Source organism: Triticum urartu, chromosome 1A (genome assembly GCF_056163025.1).
Source record: "Triticum urartu cultivar PI428250 chromosome 1A, HENAU_Tu73, whole genome shotgun sequence".
Taxonomy (NCBI): Eukaryota; Viridiplantae; Streptophyta; class Magnoliopsida; order Poales; family Poaceae; genus Triticum; species Triticum urartu.
The window spans coordinates 426,277,102-426,286,584 of NC_141873.1; positions in this window are offsets into that span (position 1 = coordinate 426,277,102).

Below are 9,483 nucleotides of genomic sequence, written 5' to 3' on the forward strand. Positions count from 1 at the left end.
ATTTTACCCAGGTTCGGGCCCTCTTGATGGAGGTAAAACCCTACATCCTGCTTTTGATTATATTGATACGGATGTGGTACAGGGTACATGTGTCTACCACGAGATTGATCTAATGAATATGATCCCCTATTGACTAGCCTGGCCTTGGTTTATATAACACACTAGAGGCCTAGGGTTTAGGAGAGTCCTTGGCTTGGGCGCCAAGTCTTGTAGAAACCTCCTTGTATGCAGCATGGGCTGCCCGAAGTGGCCCATGAGTGAACCGCCATGGGGGTCCTCGGCCCGATCCAGCTGGTCGGGAGACGACGTGGTGAGTACCCCCTAGTCCAGGACACCTTCAGAGGTAGCCCACAAGGGGCAGTCGCGCCCCCTCCCTATAGGGAGTCCGAATTGGACTAGGAAGGGGGGCGCCCCCCCTTTCCTTCTCCTCTTCCTCTCCCTTCCCTCTTTCCCCCTTCCGAAAAAGGAAAGGGAGTCCAACTAGGATTGGTAGTCCTAGTTGGACTCCCCCCTTTGGCGCGTCCCCTAGGCCGGCCGCTTCCTCCCCTCCTCCTTTATATAATGGGGCAGGGGGCACCCCAAAGGCACATCAATTGTTCCTCAGCCGTGTGCGGTGCCCCCCTCCACAGTTTACCACCTCGGTCATATTGTCATAGTGCTTTGGTGAATCCCTATGCGGATCACATCACCAACACCGTCGCCACACCGTCGTGCTGACGAAACTCTCCCTCGACCCTCTACTGGATCAAGAGCCGAGGGACGTCATCATGCTGAATGTGTGCTTAACACGGAGGTGTCGTACGTTCGTTACCTGGATCGGTTGGATCGTGAAGACGTTCGACTACATCAACCGCTTTACATAACGCTTCCGCTTTCGGTCTATGAGGATACATAGACACACTCTCCCATCTCGTTGCTATGCTTCTCCTAGATAGATCTTGCGCGATCATAGGAATTTTTTTGAATTACTATGTTCCCCAATAGATCATCTCATACAATAACGTATATCACATCATGTCTTGACCATATCACATCACAACATGCCCTGCAAAAACAAGTTAGACGTCCTCTACTTTGTTGTTGCAAGTTTTACGTGGATGCTACGGGCTTCTAGCAAGAACTATTCTTACCTTCGCATCAAAACCTCAATGGTGATTTATCAAGTTTGTTGTTTTAACCTTCAACAAGGACCAGCCGCAGTCAAATTCGATTCAACTAAAGTTGGAGAAACAGACACCCGCCAGCCACCTTTATGCAAAACTAGTTGCATGTCTGTCGGTGGAACCAGTCTCATGAACGTGGTCATGTAAGGTTGGTCCGGACCGATCCATCCAACAATACCACCGAATGAAAATAATACATTGGTGGTAAGCGGTATGACGATCACTGCCCACAACTCTTTGTGTTCTAGTCGTGCATATCATCTACGCATAGACCTGGCTCGGATGCCACTGTTGGGGAACATAGCATGCAATTTCAAAAAAAATCCTATGCTCACGCAAGATCTATCTAGGAGATGTATAGCAATGAGAGGGGGGGAGTGTGTCCACGTACCCTCATAGACCGAAAGCGGAAGAGTTTGACAAAGTAGTTGATGTAGTCGAACTTCTTCTCGTTCCGACCAATCAAGCACCGAATGTATGACACCTCCGAGTTCTGCACATGTTCAGCTCGATGACGTCCCTCGAACTCTTGATCCAGCAAAGTGACAAGGGAGAGTTTCATCAGGACAACGATGTGGTGACGGTGATGGTGAAGTGATCCACGCAGGGCTTCGCCTAAGCACTACGTGAATATGACCGGAGGCGTAAACTGTGGAGGGGGTGCCGCACATGGCTAACAACTATTGATGTGTGTTCTAGCGGTGAACGTTTTAGCATGCGGACCATACGGGTTTGAGAACTATATAGGTTTGACAGGAGGGGAGGAACCCAAGGGGGCGCCCCAAGTAGGAGGAATCCTACTTGGGCACCTCCCAATTCGGCCTCCCCCTTCCATATTCATCCGAAGGTGAAAGGAAGGAGGGAGGAGAGAAGGAAGGGGAGGCTGAATTGCTCCCCTTCCTTTCTCTCTTCCCCTCTTTCCTTCCCCCTTATTTTGGCCTACATGGGGCACACTGTCTGTCCCCTTCTTGGCCCATTAGGCCCATGTAGTTGCCGGGGGATTCCCGGAACCCCTTCCGGTGACCTGATATGTACCCGGTACCCCCACGTCACTTCCGGTGTCCGAATATCATCATCCTATATATGAATCTTTATCTCTCGACCATTTCGAGACTCCTCGTCATGTACGTGATCTCATCCGGGACTCCAAACAACATTCAGTCACCAAATCACATAACTCATATAATACAAAATCGTCATCGAACGTTTAAGCGTGCGGACCATACGGGTTCGAGAACTATGTAGACATGACCGAGACACCTCTCCGGTAAATAACCAATAGCGGAACCTGGATGCTCATATTGGTTCCCACATATTCTACGAAGATCTTTATCGGTTGTACCGTAATGACAACATACGTTATTCCCTTTGCCGGAGAGGTGTTACTTGCCCAAGATTCGATCATCGGTATCTTCATACCTAGTTCAATCTCATTACCGGCAAGTCTCTTTACTCGTTCCGTAGTACATCATCCCGTAATTAACTCATTAGTCACATTGCTTGCAAGGCTTATTATGATTCGCATTACCGAGAGGGCCTAGAGATACCTCTCCAATACTCGGAGTGATAAATCCTAATCTCGATCTATGCCAACCCAACAAACACCTTCGAAGATACCTGTAGAGCATATTTATAATCACCCAGTTATGTTGTGACATTTGATAGCACACAAGGTATTCCTCCGGTATTCGAGAGTTGCATAATCTCATGGTCGAAGGAATATGTATTTGACATGAAGAAAACAATAGCAATAAAACTGAATGATCAATATGCTATGCTAACGGACGGGTCTTGACCATCACATCATTCTGCTAATAATGTGATCCCGTTCATCAAATGACAACACATGTCTATGGTTAGGAAACTTAACCATATTTGATTAATGAGCTAGTCTAGTAGAGGCTTACTAGGGACACGGTGTTTTGTCTATGTATCCACACATGTATCAAGTTTTCAGTTAATACAATTCCAGCATGAATAATAAACATTTATCATGATATAAGGAAATATAAAATAAAAACTTTATTATTGCCTCTAGGGCATATTTCCTTCAGCTAAAACCATTTAGCACTAAGAACGACAAGGAGTGATTCTTGTTGAAGTCACATGGAAAGAGTTTTTCTAAGACTCGGTGTCCCAAAACACTGATGAGAAAAATACATGATGGAGATTCCACACACTCCTGTGTTTGGATTAATCATGTATTCCATGGTATGTAAAACAACCAGATATGTCCAATACTCCCAAGCTGTTGCGAGTATAGATACCAAAGTGATCCAAAGTACTGATCATGGGACAACAGTGAAAAAAGGTCATTGAGTGCTAAAGTAGCACTGATGACATGTTTTCTTGCAAGTGGAGATCATGAAGAGTTCGTTGTAAAAGGTTACATCGATACAGTCTTCATCATTTCTCCACGCGATTTTCATTTTAAATTGAGGGTTTTGTGTTGCACACAATACGGTGGCACGGTAAGTTGGAATTGTTTTAAACAAGTTACTGTGGTGGATTCTAAAATAGAGGCGAAGTATGTTGCCGCTTCCGAAGCGACAAAGACAATGATGTTGAATCATATAGTTCATTCATGAACTTATTATGGTTCCAAGAAGGCTTTGGTCAATGGGACACTATTGCAGATAGTTGCTCCATAGCTCAGTCTGAGGAATCAAGTTTCGACCAATGATTCACATATATACAAAGCCAAGTCCGCACAAAATATGAATTTTGTGAAAGCGTGAAAATGCGAGGATATGCAGATTTACACACGGAGCTGAAGTTGTCAGATCCGTTGGACATCAGGCTATACCACATGCGGAGCATATTTTACACCGGTGTGCCATGGGTGTAAAGTGCACTAGCATTAACTAGATTATTGACTCTAGTGAAAGTGGGAGTTTGTAGGAGATATGCCCTAGAGGCAATAATAAATGTTATTGATTATCTCCTTTTTCAAAATTATCTTTATGTTCCATGTTATAACTGCTATGGTTCTCGAGTCTACAATAACACGAAGCTCGGAGGAAGACTCATATGCACGTGTGGAATAATAAACGATAAGAAGTATTCCTAGTCTGACCTCTAAGACTAGCTCAAGTGTCGCATGATGGTTCTATTTTCCTGATCATGGGCATGACTATGCCGGCAACTTTGAGGGCAGAATGTTAGGAGAACACTTGTGTTGAATCAACCCGATTGATGTTATGCCATGAGATACATTCGTCACAACTTGATGGTTTATAACACAGAGAAAGTTTACGTTTGCATGATTCCTTAGACCATGAGAGTATCAAGTTTCTTCATGCTTGCTTCATGAACTTTGGGGTTTGTTAAACGTCATCCATAAATGGGTGGCTATTACGGAAGCTTACGGGTTCATGTAAAAGTATGTCAAGTAACTTGATAGCTCAAGATTGGGATTTGCTCCTCCGACGATGGAGAGATATCTCTAGGCCCTCTCGGTGTTACGGTATCCATCATCGTCTGGCCAGGCACAGTGTGATGTGATCACAGGGATGCCGGAACACGAAAATGAGAAAAGAGAACAAAACTGATAACGAGGTAACTAGCATAGTGGACAAGTTGTTGATCTACAGGGATGCAAGTAAATCTCACCTCAGGTATTTGTAACATATCGCGAAGCAACATGGATAGCACACAACAACTGGAGGTTCACTCGAATATTTATTCGTGTGGGTATAGGGGTCAATATGGGTGTCCACGGCTCCGATGTTGTTCATTGATCGGAGAGAGTTCCGGCCATGTCTATACTTCACCGAACCTATAGGGTCACACGCTTAAGGGTCATCTATCTGCTAAATAATAGACACGGAGTCTGAGAGAAATTCACCAAAAAAGTTTCGGACACACCAGAAAGGTTCTGAAGAGAGAACACTGAAATAGTTTCAGTAAAACCAAAAAGTTATTTTGGGGTATTCCATTAAGTCAAATTGGTTCTGGCACATGCCTGATAATTCTTGGAGGGTGCCAAAATTATTCTGGAACCTTCTGGGAATTTTCCAGGATAAAAATCGGAAATGTTCCGGAGCTGCCGAAACCACTTCAGATGCTTTTTGCGGATGAAAATCACTAATCCGGAGTTGTTCCGGAACGCGTTGAAAATTATTTTAGTGGGTATTGAAAATGTTCTAAGCCCACATAAATATTTTCAGTTCGAACCGATGCTGAAAAATGTCGTCGTGAATAGTGAAAGTGCTTTTTGGATATTTTTTGGAAAGCCACTTTTTTGGGCTTTGCTCAAAAGATCTAAGGGATGACTTGGTGGATGGAAAGGTGGTGGGACCACCCAATGAGGCAACCATTTTCGTTCATGGCCTTGGGGGGGCATGGGGCTTCCTTCCACCATTTGGTGCTCCACTTGCCTCCCCATTTTGCCCTTATGTATGACATAAAGCATGGGCACTTTGGGTGTTTCATGTGGCACACTACCCCTTGGTTTTCCTATAAATAGGAGGTGAGGGGGCTTCCCAAACCTCATCCTTGCTCTCATACACATGCCATAGACTTGTCTGGCTTCTCTCTCCCTCCCACGAAAAGAGTTTCGTAGAGCCGAAAGGTTGTCTGGGTTCCGGCGGGAACTAGATCTGGATGGCGAAGCCTAGCCGGATAGATGACACTGTATGTGTGCAACCCCATAGAGATGTTGTAGGTTCGATCTTTGTGCCCGAGGGGCTGTTTTGAGAGTGCCTCCCGAAGGGCTATCCAAGTGATAGTCCGAGTCTATGAGTCCTCCCGAAGGGCTGTTCGAGTGACCGTCCGAGGGACTGTTCGACCGCCTCCCGGAGGGCTGTCCGTGGGGCAGATGAGGGAGTACTTCCTCGCGGTTGAGAGGTTCTAAATCCTAGCTGTGGGGATCTGCACCGCCGATCGTCATCGACTCAATTTCCGCTGCGCTACGAGTCGGTAACAAAAAAGATCAAACCTTGTATGCAGTCTCCATAGTGGTCCTGGGCTGGTGCGTAGGTCGGAATTTTTTTTGTTTTCTGCTGCGTTACCCAACAAAATGCATATGCAACAAATTTAAATCTACGGTAGGATGAAAGAGCAAAGAAAAATAAATAATCTTAGCGAGTTCATATAGAAGAGAGAAGATGTGAATCCAACGGACAAAGAAAATGTTAGTACGTGGTAATATTACGGTCTAATAGACCTGACTCCTCATAAGAGAGCGCGTGAATGAATAGAAGCTTTATAAAATTCCCCTCAGGGATGATCCCATAGAAGTTATTTTACAGATGGAATAGGTGCACGGGTAATAAAATATATAGATTTCAAAAAAAATATTGGTGTTTTACTGAATGCTATATATCCTTCTATAGCTAAATAATTATCTTCTCTACACTCTAAACAAGTTCTCAAGGAAACAATGGCTAAATGTAGCAACAACTATAAACTAAACAATACAAGGAATATAATCCAAAGGAAGAGCTCATCAAATTCTATTTCCAGCAGCAAGGGCAATATGGCAGAATTGGTCTACTGAAGATACTTCCAAATGAATTGGGTGTGTGGCTTTGTCACCTTGGCGAATCATCTAAATTTTAAACAGAAGAAATGATATTTACATCACTGTTGTACAAGATCTAGGTTTTCTTAGAGAAGCATATTACTACATAACCATCCAATGCAAGGCAATTGTAAGTGCATCTAGTGCCCCTTAGTGATTTTGGTGTATTGAAGACTTATATGTTAAGGGACTAATGCGTTTGTGAGTGTACACAGGTCTATAAGTCTATGAGGAGTTTGATATTTACAGAGAAAGTTGACCCCTAAAAATGAAGTTCTTCGACTGAAGACTTTGGATTTCTGAAGACTTTCTGAAGACTTTGAAAGTGAAGAAATTGGTGTGGCCGTGAAGACTTGGTATTCATTCGAGGAACATGAAGCGTGAAGACTTTTATTTTCATAGTTTCATTTTCTCTTTCTTGAGTCATAGGAAACACCATACTGTTAAAGGGGATCGAGGAAATACTAAGGAAAAGTTTCCAAGTGATGCTCAACTCAAAATCCTACACCTACCAATTCCTTCGAGTGAAGCCATTGGAAATCTCATGCAGTTTAGTCAAATTTCTTCAGTGACAGAGATGACGTTCTTCCGGTCTCTGAGGAATTTGTTCTGACTGAGGAGTTAGGAATTCGCCAGTGCGGATTGCCTACAGGTGATGAACATGATAGCTCTGAGGAATTTGATAGTCAAATTTCCGACCGTTGATGTGCTACGCGCCAGCTGTCCCAAAATATCTTCCCACCTAACGGTCATATCATTGAAGGGCATTTATGTCTTATCATGTCGGGCTGCTCCCTAGGTTATAAATAGCCGCCCCCTACAACCACTAGCTGGTTGGCTGCTCCGAGAGAAACTGACACTTGTCATTTGAGAGCATCCCATCCTCCGAGGACTTTGAGAGAAAATCATCAAGTGAGGAAAACCCAAACCCAAACACCTACAAACCCAAAGTGATTCAGCATCACTAAAGAGATTGATCCTGCGTGGATCCGACGCTTGTTACCTTTGAAGACTGTGCATCTTCCAAACAGTTAGGCGTCATGGTCTAGAGCATCCAAGAGGAAATTGTGGATCGCCAAGTGACCGAGTTTGTGAAGGTTTGGAAGTCACCTGAAGACTTACCACGAGTGATTGGGCGAGGTCTGTGTGACCTTAGCTCAAGGGGAATACGGTGAGGACTAAGTGTCATGAACTGCGTGTTCAGGGCTGGGTGTCCGGGACTATGTGTCCTCAGGTTTGAATACCTAGACGTCATAAACAGACGTACAACTGTCACAGCAGTTGGAACTGGTCTACCAAATCATTGTCTTCACCGAGCTAACTGGTTCTATTTCCTCAACCCTTCCATTTCATCATTTCTGTTTTGTGTGCTTGTTCATATCTATTCGAAGACTTTGACTTAAGACTTTCTCAATTCCCTCAGTTCAATTTCTTCAGTCTGTTTGTCTTCCTGTGTTTATGCTTTATGTACTCTGTGCTTGTTTTCATTTCATCATGATGAACATGCTTATGTTCTGTTATGTTTGCATCTGAGTACTTATTCCGCTGCAAGTAGTTCTTCGCTTAGGAATTTCCTCACCCTGAAATTTCTCAATGAAGAATTCATAAAAATCGCCTATTCACCCCCCCCTCTAGTCGACTTAACGCACTTTCTGCAATAACATAACAACAACCTCTTATTGGATAGAAAGAAAAGAATATGCTAATGGTGCACTGACAAAATCTCTTATACCATTTGGATATTACAAGGAATAACCAGTGGTTGTACCACACACTTCACAAAAAATGGCAATATGGGATATGCATCCAAACGACCATTGTTAGAAAGAAGCATATATACACATGTAAGTGGGCAAATGACGTACAAACAATTGTATAGATACACGCGGATAGAGATGGAAAAAAGGTAAGGACCTGATCCCATGGCAGCATTTCTGTCATCTGTGTCCTCTAAAGAAACAAACGGGACCGCAGCAGCTAGCTCACTGGAAAAAGAATAGTCGCGTCCAACATAGATGTAAGCACAGACGACACACATGCACAGAAGAAGATCAAGGGATAGAAGAATCACCAACATGTAAACCCAGACAGCAAGTTGCACAAAGATCATCACCTGCAAATAAGAAAATGGAGCACCAAAGAAGCCAAATTAGTCAAAAATCTAAGAGAAAAGGACTAAAATAATGAGCTCTAGAGCACAATGGTAAAGAAATAATCATTTAATTACTTCAAGACGTTCAACATATCATGTGTGCCTTAAGTTGTATAATAATGTAGAAGCCAGAGAACAATGGTAAAGAAATAATCATTCTCGTTACTTCATGAAGTTCAATATATCATGTGTGCCTTAAATCGTATAATAATGTAGAAGTAACTACAACCGAGAGGAAGACAACACACCCCTTAGGGTAGAAGATGAGCAGTGAGCATTCGTACTAAACCAGGGACATCATTGTAACGACCGAACCTGATAAGATTCAAGTCTCTGTGCTCATTGTGCTAGTCCCTGGATCGATTCGCTAGCACACACAGTACATAGGAATATCAAAGTACCAAGTGCATCATTTACTACAACATATGATCCAGAATTTATAAAGTGTTACAAACCGAGTAGCACATAGCTAGCTTTATTAAATAAAATAGCGGAAAGGTAGTATAAATAAACAATAAGTCCCATCAATGCCCACTGGCAAAATGCTGAGTGAAGACTCACGACCCTACTTTATCTCACTGATCATCTGAATATCCTACAACATGATAACTTGCGGCCAGAAGGGTAAATACATTGAATGTATT